The sequence below is a fragment of the Bactrocera neohumeralis genome, unplaced genomic scaffold (assembly GCF_024586455.1).
Source record: "Bactrocera neohumeralis isolate Rockhampton unplaced genomic scaffold, APGP_CSIRO_Bneo_wtdbg2-racon-allhic-juicebox.fasta_v2 cluster11, whole genome shotgun sequence".
NCBI classification, from domain to species: Eukaryota; Metazoa; Arthropoda; class Insecta; order Diptera; family Tephritidae; genus Bactrocera; species Bactrocera neohumeralis.
This window is the reverse complement of record NW_026089624.1, coordinates 20234815-20249568: the sequence shown is the minus strand read 5'-3', so window position 1 is coordinate 20249568 and position 14754 is coordinate 20234815. Positions and strand designations below refer to the sequence as shown.

At 39.1% G+C, this 14754-nt stretch overlaps 1 protein-coding gene and 1 pseudogene across 9 annotated transcripts in view; one reads left to right on the top strand and one right to left on the bottom strand.

Moving 5' to 3' along the window:
- LOC126766111 (uncharacterized) overlaps positions 1-14754 on the top strand; it is a 132863-nt gene that overhangs the window by 47918 nt on the left and 70191 nt on the right. The window contains exon 1 of one of the 9 annotated variants that reach the window (XM_050483943.1): positions 5750-6142. The exons of the other annotated variants lie outside the window; for them this stretch is intronic. The gene's annotated coding sequence lies outside the window, so the exon portion shown is untranslated. Of the gene's footprint in view, positions 1-5749; positions 6143-14754 lie in introns of those variants that run through there. 9 annotated transcript variants of the gene reach the window in all.
- LOC126766141 (uncharacterized) lies at positions 6845-8350 on the bottom strand (annotated as a pseudogene).

Here is a 14754-nt window from a genome sequence, read left to right as displayed (position 1 = left end):
ATTAAGTTCTGCAGCTCGAATTATTTTATCCAGCAGCAGATTGGAGAAGTCGCACGATAGGGAGTCGCCTTGTCTGAAACTTCGTTTGGCATCGAACGGCTCGGAGAGGTCTTTCCCGATCCTGACGGAGCTTTTGGTGTTGCTCAACGTCAGTTTACACAGTTTTGCGGGGATACCACATACAGACATCGCGGCATACAGGCAGCTCCTTTTCGTGCTGTCAAAAGCAGCTTTGAAATCGACGAAGAGGTGGTGTGTGTCGATTCTCCTTTCACGGATCTTTTCCAAAATTTGGTGCATGGTGAATATCTGGTCGGTTGTTGATTTTCCAGGTCTAAAGCCACACTGATAAGGTCCAATCAGTTTGTTTACGGTGGGCTTTAATCTTTCACAAAATACGCTCGAAAGAACCTTATATGCGATGTTGAGGAGGCTAATCCCACGGTAAATGGCGCAGATTGTGGGGTCTCCCTTTTTGTGGATTGGGCAGAGCACACTTAAATTCCAATCGTTGGGAGTGCTTGTTGAATTTTCTTATGCTGGAATCTAGTACCAAAGATAACCATATTTCGGGCCCCGGCGAAGTCGATCAGCCTCAACTCATTTTAGGATGTTTCGTCGTGGAGGCTAAATTTACCGACCGTAGTGCCAAAGATACCTTCTTTGCCCACCCTGTCGTTAAAGTCGCCAAGCACGGTTTTGACATCGTGGCGGGGGCAGCTCTCATAGGCGCGCTCCAAGCGCTCATAGAAGGCATATTTGGTCACATCGTCCTTCTCTTCCGTCGGGGCGTGGGCACAAATCAGCGATATGTTGAAGAACCTCGCTTAGATGCGGATTGTGCCTAGACGTTCATTCACCGGAGTGAATGGTAGTACTCGGCGACGGAGTCTCCCTCCCACCACGAATTCCACACCAAACTTTCGCTCCTTTATAAGGCCACTGTAGTAAATGTCACAAAGACCTACTCGTCTCTGTCCTTGTCCCATCCACCGCATTTCTTGGACGGCGGTGATGTCAGCCTTTATTTTCACGAGGACATCAACCAGCTGGGCAGCGGCACCTTCCCAATTAAGGGACTGGACATTCCAGGTGCATGTCCTTAATTCGTCGTCCTTATGTCGTTTACCATGGTCGTCATAGAAAGGGGGGTTTCTCTTCCGAGGCTGTTGGTAATTTTTCATTGGTAGAGTTTTTTACGTGACGGGTCCTAAACCCAGCGCACAACCAGGCAGGGGATGTTTCGCCTTCGAGCGGATGTTCTTAGGCTACCCAGAGGATACTTGGTCAAAGACCGGAAGTCGTGAGCTGGTTGAGCCAATGGTTTCTGGCCACTCCCAAGTGAATGGCGATCAGATAACTTTCCTCACTTCCGTGAACTTCTACACATGACTCCATCCTCCTTAATATAGCATATTCATTTATATCAAGAAGATATAATTATATTTTTTGCAGCATTAAACTTCATTCTATAAGCAAAGTTTAAAATAGTATTTAGAAGTGTATAAATATAGTACTATAAATTATTATAGCTTCAAACGGCGCTGCAACACAAACAAGCTATGTGAGTAGAGGAACGCCTCAAGGGGGGGTCCTCTCTCCGCTTCTATGGGTTGCAGCGCTGAACGAAATACTACTCCAACTAAACGGTGGAGGGGTGAAAGCAGTAGCGTATGCAGACGATATAGTGTTGTTGGTTTCAGGCATGTTTCCTTCAACAGTCAGCGAGATTATGGAAAGAGCACTTCGTAGGTTTTACCTATGGGCTAAAAACAATGGTCTAGGAGTTAACCCGAACAAAACAGAATTGATGCTATTCACTAGCAGAACCAAAATACCTCAGTTTCAACTTCCGGTACTAAACGGTACAACACTAACTCTATCCCTCACAGCTAAATACTTGGGGGTGGAGATAGACACCAAACTGTCCTGGAAAATAAATATAGAAAAAAGAATAAACTAAGCATACATGGCCTACTATACTTGTAAGAAAATCGTTAACAAGAATTGGGGCCTTAAACCAAGTATAATCATGTGGATGTATACGGCTGTCATAAGACCTATGCTTTCATATGGAGCTCTGGTATGGTGGCCAGCGCTAAACAAACAATACAATATTAGAAAATTAAATGGAATACGAAGAGCAGCATGTGCGGGTGTTACGAGTGCAATCAGGTCATGTCCGACTGATGCGCTCAATGTGATCCTGCATCAACTACCAATGGACATTTTTATTCACAAAACAGCAGCTATTGCGGCGATAAGAATAAAAGAATTGGGAGGTTGGAATCAGCAGAACTACGGACATAGTGTAATTCTAAACAAGTTCACTATTAACAAATCAGACTACATTCTCCCAAAGCTAGATTTCAATAGACACTTCCAGGTGAGGATACCATCTAGACGAGAATGGAGAAAAGGTTCAATGGTAGAGGAAGATACCACCTCAATCTATACCGACGGGTCCAAAATGGACTGCGGAGTAGGCACGGGGGTATTCTCCGCTGATCTAGGCATATCTCTCTCTATACGTCTACCGAACTCGTCTAGCATCTTCCAAGCAGAAGTACTAGGCATAGAAAAAGCCTGCGAAGTTCTATTAGAAAACCACGGGAATACACATAAAGCAACTATATTTACGGACAGCCAGGCGGCCCTCCTGGCTTTGTCTTCACCCATGACAAATTCCAGTACAGTTCACAACTGCAAGAGTGCACTAAGCTCAATAAAAGACAAGCTCCAGCTAAACTTTATCTGGGTTCATGGTTCAGGAACATTTTCGGTAACGAAAAAGCAGACGAGTTGGCAAAGGCAGGAACTTTCCTCAATGAATCCAAGGCGGAGCTAATACCAAGCCCGCTAGGATCGATAAAAGGAGAGATCAATAGACAATTTCAGCAAATTGCAAACAACAGGTGGAAAAACATTACAAAATGCGTCATAACTAAACAATTATGGCCAACATATGACAGGAAAAGAACCAATGACTTATTAAATAGGTCAAGAAAAAGTATTTACAGAATAACAGCAACCACAACAGGGCACTGGCCATTTGGGGAACATACGTCCAAAATGGGCTTGCCCTACAACGACATCTGCCATGGCTGCGGAGTAGCAGGGAACAAGGAAACAATCTTCCACTTTCTCTTCGAATGCCCAGCTCTAGCACAGATCCGACACAAAACACTCGGAATCCACCAAGCACCAAACCTTGAATGGATTTCCACCAAAAGCATATCGGACATAAGTAGTTTCATCGAAACCTCAAAATGGTTTGAGAGAGAAGGTGAAACGTAAGAGCAGATGCAGGAGGTTCTACGAATAATGTATCAAAATGGCACATCAAGTGCTAATTGAGCCCGATAGGGCTGCACTCCTACCTACCTACCTACTATAAATTTATAATTTAATGTTATAGCATTTTTGCTTTTTGCAACCTGTTTTAACCTCTCGCCACTCTTTTTCACCAGAGGTGGCCGTCATGTTTTTATTGTGAACGTACACTTGGGGGGTAGTTTTGAGGCCTGATGCCACCGAAACACAACACTTCTTGCTAAAGCAACATCTGGTTAAGCCTGTTTGTTCAAAGCAAATGTCTGTTGCAGCTTTACCGAGTTTCACACAGAATTTAATCGCGTACATTTAAATTGAAACACCCAACATTTAGTACGGATAAAAATTACTATATAGTGGTTATATATTATATGGAGAAACTATTTAAATCTTTTTAAAGTATATTAGAACAACTGACTTTTGACCTTTCAATACCCAATAAAAGGATTTAAGCTTGTTAGCTCTCAATCATTAAATGTTTTTAATCATTTTCCATTGAAAATAATACTACGATGCTTCAAATTACAAAACGTTTCATCAAAAATTTAAATTTCACAAATTTATTTATTTTTCATTATTTTACATTTTTATAAGTGGTCTTGAACGATGCAACAAATCCCTCCGTTTACATATATGTTTGGTAAGATTTCAATCTGACCATCGCTCGTTTCCAATTGATAAACGTCAAAACCTACTGAACTTTGACGTTTAGCAATTGCTATCTCACTTCTAGTGAGAGAGGAGTTGGACATCTCTTTATCTCTGCTCTGCAGGTGCTCAGATACAACTGACCAGCCGCTCTTTTATTAGCTAGAAATGCTCTCTACCAAATCCAGTCGGTGCGGGCACGCTCCGAAGTACAGTCGCGGCAGAAGAAAATCAGTCCTATTTCTTTTCAGACAAACCCTGTGCCTACTGCAGGTGAATTGCGTTTTTTTCACGATATTTCGCGTTATGCAAAGAGCTGTAGCCGAAATCTATAAATTTGACACCATTTATTGACTTAACGACCATTAATATGAGTGGTAAAATCAAATAAAATTCAAGCACTATATTGACCAGTACAAAAAAGTTAATTGGCATTAGCTTACTTACTCCTTATACAGCATTAATATAACAATATTACGCACATCGCCGAATAATAAAACGCACATATCACTTTGACATATTGACAACACTGCCAACCTACAGCAAGAATTTAGGGGAATTCTCTTGGCATAACTTTTGAATTTTTCCTCAACTGAGTTGTCATGATTAAATTGATACAACCTGTCAAAATGGGAAAAATTTTCAAAACTTCAGTTCGATCGAAATGGAATACCACAGTTCATTAAGTCTAGTCAAAAGATCATTCGAACGTTGATTTTTTGGCCCGCTCGTAAGTTTTTCATCATTCCATTTTAATACTTCAATGATTGCGGTGGAAAACCAATCCTTCACTTCCATGTTTCTGATCATTATTATTATTTTAAATAAGCGTCATTGATGCGTTGATGTGCACAGTTTTTATCGAGGACAATGTCTTCAATATCAATTTGTTTATTATTTATGCAAATTAAAATAGCACACTAAAAATAATAACAGAGATAAAGAGATGCCCGACTCTTCTGTCATTAAAAATTAGAGAGCAACTCCCCTCCCGTTTCGCAATTGGAACGTTTGGAACGACCAGATTGGAAATTTAAAAACCGAAGGGATTTGTTGCCTCCAACAAAACTTTTAAAAAGTTTAAAACAATGAACAGTATGGAAAATGTGAAATTCAATTGAATTTGTGGAAATTTATTTATTTTCATTTGGAAATGTTTACAAACATTTATTAATTGAGAGCTATCAAGATTAAATCATTTTTATTCAGTATTGAAAGTTCAAAAGTCAGCTGTTTTATTATGCTATAAAATAATAGAAAATATTAAAATATTTTTTGTTTATATATTAATTGTCTAATATATAATAATTTTTAATCGTAATAAATGTTTATTTTGTCCTATCTAGCTGCAACGAAACATGTTACAAAAAACACAAATTTTGAGACGCTCTCACACTAAAAAAATAGGGTATCCTCTTATCCCCGATCAATAACTTTCTAGCAAAACTCTCGATTTTCAAATGAGAAATAATCAATAGTAGCCAAGTGTCCTATTTCTCTCTACACTTGCAAAATGCTAATTATTAAAAAAAAATCGCCAGTAACGAATTACTAAATATATAAAAACGAAAACGTTTTTCCCCGTTACCCCCGTGGACTACTTCCAAATTTGGAAAGAATTGATACTAATTTTATTCGCTTTGTTATTAAGTACAAATAAACAAAATATGTTATCTCATATTCATTTTTTATTTTATTAATTTTGTATTCAACTTGCCCTGTATAGAGTGACATGTAAGCTTTCAATCTATACGGACGCGGTCTTGATGCGCTCCGTAAAAACTTTATACAAAAAAAAATAAAAATAAGTGAACAAATATTCAAAAAGTGCATTAAGCAAAACATAAAAATCACAAAAAAATAAACTGTTCACAAACCATAAACATAATAAAATAACAAATAATACTTCAGTGCGAAATAAACATTAAAACAAAAACATGAGCGCAGTGCAGCCCCACCAACAAGGCCGTAGTCATTCTCTGAATGCCTACATTAGCTTTGTCGAGCCTGCAAATTCAGCTCCTATCAACAAACAAAGCAACGGTGGGAAGGATGAGTCATCGCAGCGACCAACTAAGAATCACCATAAGCAGAGCTTATAGATAACAAAAGCAGCAGAGAACGGCCAGCAACAAACGTGACCACACCAACAATTAAACAGGTACAAGCAAGCGCGCAGGCAGCGAAGAAAACCATAACGCAAGGTGAGAACGTACCAATAAAAAAGGCCCCTCTGTACAAACTGGCATTGACCGTTACGTTAGTATAAAAAGGAAAGTAAGTCCTTCAAAGTCTGCGCTCAATCCTAAAAAATTTCAAGGCGGCACACTAATACCAATTAAGAATAAACCTGAAGTTTTAAAAATCAGATTTGCCTTACTAAGCAATGGATCAGACGACGCACATAGGAGCATATGATCTCAAAAACCGGACAAAATTATTTAAAGTGATTTTTATTTTTTTTTTTTTCGTTTTTTTTTTTTTTATATGAAAGCTTGAAAGTAGTCTTAAGATTCCTTCCTTTCTTAAGACATTCTTTGAACATGTCAACTTGTAAAAACAATTTACAAATGAGTTTACATGGCAGAGCTTAGTTTACGATTATAACTAGAACTTTAAAAATAAAATTACAATCCAAAACCACTAATGTAACCATTAATGTAGTCAGTATTATGTTAGCAAATCAACATTTTTGAACACAACTTTGTTTTCAATCTGCTGCCTTTTAACGTTTTTGTATAAATAATAAAAAAATATGTGTACAAGCTATGAAAGAATTGTGCGATACTATATAGTAAAAGTTACAATTATCTTGTTAACTAAACAATAAATTAAATTAATATTGTTTAATGTGTGGTGATAAAAACAATTATGTGTATGAATCATAGCAGAACTTGAAATTGAGAAATTAATTGGCTTTCCTTCCATTTTTGAGCAGATCACCGCGTTTATATTTATGAGTGGGCAGTGGCAGTTCATCGTTAATTTTACGTAAGTTAAATATGTCAAGTCCTTCGAGACCTTTTCTTTGAGCGGGTGCATCCCAAAGGTCGCCCATAGATGGCGCTTGACTGGCGGGAGGTGATGTCAAACCACAATTTACTGTTAATGGAGTCACCAACTGCGGGTTAGTCAACAGCGAGGGACGTGCCAGCGTCAATTGGCTGAAAGCTCCTTGTGGCTTCTGAAGCTGTAGGATGAGCCGCATTGTCTTTACTTCCGTTGCTGAAAGAGTTCCCACGTGACATATTTAATCGGTCATTTTGAGACTCGAACCTCGATGATTGATGAAGCGCGAGTTAAATTTTCTCCAATTGTGGTCATTGTTTGCCGTGGTTCTGGAAAATTTTTGTTAAGTTGGTTCAAACTTCCAGTTGATAACCAGGACGTGGCAGGCGTTTGTGCAATACAAGTGGTGCTAAACCGATATGGTGTGATTAAATTTGTCGAAGCAGGACGCTGATACACCGTGTTACTGTACAATGAAAATAGCGAGTGTAATCCACCAGAATTTCCAGAGAAGTTGCGCTGGCTCATTGGTCTCCCGATGCGATACTGACCGTAGAAACCGTTCTTTTGCACTGTTAAATGCGCATTCGATTCTCCACTGAAGGATACATTTAATACTGAAGCGTTTAAGTCATTTCTTAAGTTATTACCACTTTGACCAAGCATCGGTGATCGCGCACGTTCCAGGTTATTTATGTCCAGATTTTAACCAAAAAATCGAAGTACGAAGATTTGTAGGTAGAGTTTGGAGAAACTTTTGTATTTGTCCCGTTGTATAAAGAAAGAGTTGATGAAGTAACCGGCGATTCTGCTGCAGCGATGGTCGTTCTAGTGTTGAAGGTGAACAAACGGTACTTGCGCTGCTCTAATTCAACTGTTGACTTAACATACTAATTGTGTCGTCATCGCTTAAGTAGTCCTCGGAATAGATCTTATGAAAGCTGCTGGTACTATTATCATGAAGTTTCGGAGAGACTTCAACTTCATTTGTCAATGAGAGAACAAGGGTTAGCGTTGACGCAATGAGCATTAGAATATTTGGCGGAAAGTATAATAAATATATATATTCAATATATTCAAATAAACCAAGAAAGGAAGGGCTAAGTTCGGGTGCAATCGAGCATTTTATATTGAATATATTTGAGTAGGGGGTAGTATCGACCATTTGGTCATCCCACATACTACTAATATGCCACATACTCAAAAAATGTTCCCTGGGTACGTAGGGCCAAGTGGATGTTCGAAAATCTTGGTAATAGTTATATGGAGGGTCAAGTTTTCGCCCAATCGTATCTATTTAAGCCTCAAAGATACACTGTTGTGAATAAAATATGTTCTGAAATTTTCATTGAGATGACTCAAATATTGGCGGACATATCCAGCATAAAGTGACCTTGAAGTTCGAAAACCTTTATATTAGGGAGCTCAGGGTAGTATTGACCCGATTCAACCCATTTTTCACAGAAATAAATACTATTCTCAGGAAAATATTGTGTGAATTTCAATTTCATATCTCACATATTGAACGATATTTTTGATCAAGAGTCAACTATCGGTATCGGGTCCACATATACGGTACCTAGGAACTTGAACAGTTTCGGTTGGATTTGGACAATTTTTGGTCAGAAGGTAGCATACTTCAACGGAATTATTTCCGCAAAATTTTATACCGTTATATTAACAACTTCTTTATTTGTGCATTGGAAAGTGAAAGAATCAAATGGAATTTTAAATTGTGTTATTTGGGAAGTAGGCGTGATTGTAGTCCGATTTCACTCATTTTCACACTGTGACATCTAAATATTAAAAAAATACCACATATTTTGTCGAAATCGGTCTGTCGGATTCCGAGATGTGGGATTTCTCTAAAAAGTGGGTGGTGCCACGCCCATTGTCCAATTTTTACACCGGTTCCGATAGAGCCCCTTATACCATTTATATACCACCCGTCTAGAATAATTTAGCAGGATCTCAGTATTTAATTAAAATAAATAAATAAAAGCAGTACTAATTTTATGCAAGTGACAAACCTAATTCAACGTTCTTTTTTTTAAGCGGGGGAAAGATGGGGAAAAAGTTTAAGTTTATATGATAAGTAGAAACCCTGTTGTTTAGTAAAAAAAATTAATTTATAATACCCCAACACGAATATAAATATTTTTTGGTTTTTTCTTTTGATATTTCATTGTTTTCCCAACAAAAAGTAAAAAATTCATTAACTAAATTAATATTTATATTATGAAAATTAAATACACACCATGTTGTCCAGAATCCATAACAAATATTTTCCAGAAATCACTTCACGCAACAAGAAACACCGGTTGCAATTTTGAGAATAATAGAGAGTATCGAGAATAAGGACGTACGTCCTGAACGAAGTCTAGGTTCCGACTACTTGTGTGGAAATATAGCGGACTGAATCAATCATTTAATCGGTTTATTGTAGTATGGTTACTTAGGTACTAAAAATCAATTTTGAGTAGCATCTGTAGTCTAATTCTTACTTGTGTCCGGTTTTTGAAGGAAAATGCTCCTATGTGCGCGAGCGTACCTGTAATGCTCTTGTTGCTAAATTAAGTAAAATTGTAGGTACTAATAATCATATAGTACCTTTGAAAAAATGCAATATAGATGAAACAAAATTTCAGTCCTACACTGAAAAAGGTTAAAGAAGCATTGAAAGAATGCGGTTTTGGTATTAAAACTGTTGTAAATATATTTAATATTAACAAAGTACCACATCCAATAAAAATGAAACACATCCTATAACTAATCTGAAATATTTGCTGCATCGCAGAGTAACTGTTGAAGAATCACATAAAAGAAACGTTCCGGTACATTGTACTAACTGTCAAGAATATGGGCAAACCAAATCATATTGCACTCTTCGCAGTGTTTGTGTGGTATGTGATGATTTACATCCCACTTCTAAATGCACCCTTATGAAAGACGATTTAAATAAAAAATGCAGCAATTGTGGAAGAAATCACACTACTAACTACAGGAGTTGTCCTGTATATAAAGATTTGAAATCGAAGTTGTCACAGGGCATTCAAGCACGTCGTAACCAAATGATACAAACACCCCGTAATGAAATTATATCAACCTCAGATAAAAGTTCAAATCCTTTTACTTTTAATAATAATACTATGCAAGGAAGCTATGCAAATATAGTGAAAGGCAAAGACAAATGGAGGTATTGAAACTATGGTTTTAAATCTTACACAGTGATTGATAACAATTGATGTGTGATTTTATGTCTACCATTCAAAACATGATTCAAAATTTAATAAAATGATAAAATCAGATGCTGTAAAATTTATTAAGTAAGAAATGAGCGTATTTATCTGTATATGGAATGCTAACGGTGTTAACCAACATAAATTAGTGATTAATAGATGCCTGTCTGAAAAAAATATAGATTTAATGCTTATATCAGAAACTCATTTATCAAATTAAAATAATTTGAATATGCCGGGATTTAGATTCTATGTCACAAATCATCCGGATGGAAAAGCGCACGGCAGTGTTGATTAGAAATCGTTTAAGCCACTATGCTCTAGTAATCCGAATGGACGACGGCTGTACTACACTATTATGAATAAGCATAATAAGCTGGATATAATATCTCTTGGTAAGCCGACATAGAAAAAAATACCAGACTTAATAGACTTTGCTGTAGTCAAAAATATAGATAGATCGCTTATGACAGCTGATATATGAACAGACTTATAATCTGATCATTTTCCTGTACTAATAAAGTTATACGAACAGCCCGTGATATTTGAGCCAAAAGTTTCTCTTACATCTCATAAAACTAACTAGTTGAAGTGTAGAAAATATATCAGCCGACACATCAATATTTATTGCAAAATAAATACAGGAAGAGACATTGATGAAAGTATAAGAAGAATTTAATGATGTAATAACTAAGGCTGCTGTATTTTTTTTTTTTTTTTTTTTTTTAGGCCGTAAGGAGGGTTTAAAATGCCTTCGCACCATATAGGGATCGTCATCCTACGTGAGTGGTGTACCCACTAAAACACTCCCCCCTTCTATCATGGAATGTTTTCCCCTACCCCGGGAACGCAATCGCATTACTTCAGGGCAAGGTTTCCAAGATGGACCCATTACAGGTCTATTTCTACTCTCCCTGCGTCCAGGGATGCCTACGATTTTGTAGCCAGTATCAAGCTATTTGGCTCGTCTTCTATTGGGAATCTGCGTCCATGTCTCTTTTCTTACTGCGTAGAGCATGTTCCACGTACGAGGCAATTATTTTCCAGTTTTCGCTGCTAGATATCATTTTTTCTAAGAGATTTTCCGCACTTAGTTCTCCGAGTTTGTTTTGTACTGTCCTCCGTGCTTCTTTCCACCGGTGGCACTTGAAAATGGTATGGTTTGCATCGTCGAGTGGTTCGTCTCCGTAAATACATGCCGGGCTTTCTGCTTTTCCCACGTTGTATAGGTATTTTCGGAAATACCCGTGACCGGACAGCATCTGTGTTATATAGTAATTTACCTCGCCGTGTTTTCTACTGTGCCACTTCTCTATTTCCTTAATCAGTTTTGCGGCCCATCTTCCTTTGCTCTCCCTTGTCCACCGATCTTGCCAGAGTTCGAGAGTTTGCTTCCTCGCCTGTTGTAGTGTGGCCATGTGTTGCCATGTTCTACTTTTTATGTATCGGCCCATATTTCGCTACCGTATAGTGTTGACTGTGTTGTGTCCATAAGCAATTTCCTTCTACTTGCAAGTGGGCCTCCGATGTTTGCCATGAGTCTTGATAGCACCATGGTTATATTTGCTGACTTTTTTGCAGCTTGTTGGATTTGAGCCCAGTACGTTAATTTGTTGTCCATTCTTATTCCAAGGTATTTTAGGGTTTTCGTCGTTTTAATAGTTTCTGAATGAACTTGCATGTTAACCTCCAGCGGGATATGTTTCCTAGTGAGCAGGATCAGTTCTGTTTTTTCAGCAGCTAGGCTGAGGCCGTGTGAGTCCAACCATGTCTGTGTTCGTATCATAACTTGTGAAAGTCGACGCCTGGCCATGTCGGTATTACGCGCGGTTATGACGGCGGCGATATCGTCTGCGTAGCCAACGAGGTAGCAATCGTCAGGCATTTCAACGTTTAAAATTCCATCGTAGCTGGTATTCCATAGATCTGGTCCAAGTATTGATCCCTGCGCTGCACCAGAGGTTATTTCCTTACTTTGTGGGCCATCACTCGTATCGTATAGTAGTTTCCTGTCTTTAAGATAGCTTCGTACCATTTTCATCAAGTAGAGGGGCGTTTTGAAGCGACTTTCTAGTGCGTCGATCATATTTTCCCATTTTGCGCTATTGAAAGCATTTCATATGTCGATTATTGCGAGGAGGACTATTGGCCTCGAGAAGTTGTTCTTTCGATGAGCTTCCTCCACGCTGCGCACGAAGTCTTCCACAGCTCCGATGGTGGACCTGCCTGGTCTGAAGCCATTTTGTCGCTCTGATAGGCCTCCAGCATCGTTTATGGCGGCTATAATGCGGGGTTTCAACAGTCTTTCTAATAGTTTTCCTGCTGTATCTAGCATGCATAAAGATCGGTATGCTGATGGTGTTCCTGGGTCTCCTTTGCCTTTGCTTATTAGGGTCAGATGCTGCCTCTTCCATATTTCTGGGAAAATACCCTCGTTCAAACATGCATTATACATGGATAGCAGTAAGTGCGGTCGTTCCATAGCGATTAGCTTTAACACTTCCGCTGGTATCCCATCAGGCCCAGGGGCTTTTCTGGTATTTAAAGTGTTTGCTGCCGTGTTCATTTCCTCCAAGGTGAAAGGCGGACATGAGCTCTCTTGTGTATGTTCTGGTGGGTCTCTTCCCAGGTCATGGGTTGGGAACAGAGTGTTTACGATGTGCTCCATAGCTGCGGCGTTTAACTCAGGGGTAGACTGTTTTGCTCCGAGTATTTTCATTACGATCTTGTATCCGAGACCCCACGGATTTTTGTTTATATCGTTACGTAGCTCTTCCCATTTATCTTTCTTTGTCTTTGTTATTGCGTCTTTCAGCTCAGTTTTCGCAGCTTTATATTCCCTATGCTTTTCTATTCCGTTTCTTCCTCTTCTTCTAGCTCTTGTGTATCGTCGTCTTTTGCACAGACAAGTTTGTCTAAGATTTCGGATTTCGTCGGTCCACCTTGTAGTGGCCTTGGCGTTGAAGTCTCCGGCTATGATTAAGTGACGGTTTCTTTGTCGTGCAGCATCCTCTATAGCATCGAGCTTTGCTCGGAATTCTGTGATAGGGTCGCTCGGTGTCAGGTAGCAGCTAATTATCGTAATTCTTTCGTTTTTTATCCAGACAAACACATTTCCTCTCCCGCTGTTTGTTTTTTTGAAACTACTCCTTTCCGTTAGCTATATTGCCGCTGTTGCTGTGGTGTCTTCTAGCCATGTTCCATCTTGCGCTATTTTGTATTGCTCGCTAATGATTGCTACCTCGGTTCCGAGTTCCAGCATGAGCTGCGGCAGGAGGTGGTCAGCAGCCCTCGAGACCACCCTCTATGGGGTTGTGGATGCTTATTTTGAGGCGGCATCTATTCACCTCGTCACCGGAGATTCGTAGGATGCTTCAGGTCTTTTAAGCCGAACCCTCCTCTCCTGTCGCTCTTGGTCAGGGACTGCTTATTGGGTATTCGCGGCTAACCTAAGAACTTAGGCCGTCAACAGTCCGCCAAGCTGTAACCCTTGGTGGCCTGAGCCCAGCCGCTGTATTGGCAACACCAAAAAGAAACAATAAACCTTTTGGTTTTAGAAAGATCACTAATAATGCAAGGAAGCTATGCAAAGGCTGCAAAAAATCGGGGTTGTGACTTAAACCTTACGGCTACATACTGTCCACCTCGTTTTAAAATTACATACAGCGATTTTAAAAATTGCTGGAACGCTTGGTCAAAGATTTCTAGCAGGTGTCTTATTACTCCGAAAGGACGACAGCTGTACTACACTATTATGAATAAGCATAATAATCTAAATATAATATCTCAACCTATGATATTTGTGACAAAAGTTTCTCTAACATTTCATAAAACTACCTGGTTGAAGTATAGAAAGAATGTGGCTGCTCATCAATAATGATTGCAAAATAAATACAGGAAGATATGTACATTGATGAAAGTATAAGATAATTTAATGATGTAGTAACTAATGCAGCTGTATTGGCAACACCAAAAAGAAACAATAAACTTGTTGGTTTTTCAAATATCACTAATAATAACTGTTTTGCTTCTGTGCATGTTACACTGTAAGATCTTCATGTTCTTGTTTTTTCCCTATACGACTCACACGACCGAGACCCTGGGATGTGATCTGTTTGGGTATACTTCTGTTCTACGCAGAGGCAACAGCACGGTAAGTTTTTGCAGTCTTTCAGCTTGTGCCCGGGTTTCCCACATCTTATACATAATCCTTGGCCTTTTCTGTCGGGGCCTTTGCATTCCCACTTTTTAACTTCCTTCATAAGCTTCATCCTGCAGCTGATCCATCCTATTTTTATGTGTCCTTCTTTAAGTACCCTGTTTGCGCTATCGGCAGTCAACGTCACATATGCGTGTATTTGTTCGCGAGTATTTGGAGCGCTGGTCCTTACTATGATTTCTTCATCTGCTTGCGTTAGCAAACGTCTTACGGAGGCCGTGATTTCTGCTGCGGTGGATGAGGAGTCGAGGTCTCGGATCTCAAATGTGGCTTTCTGTTTTAGCTCGCTTACAGAAGCTATACCAC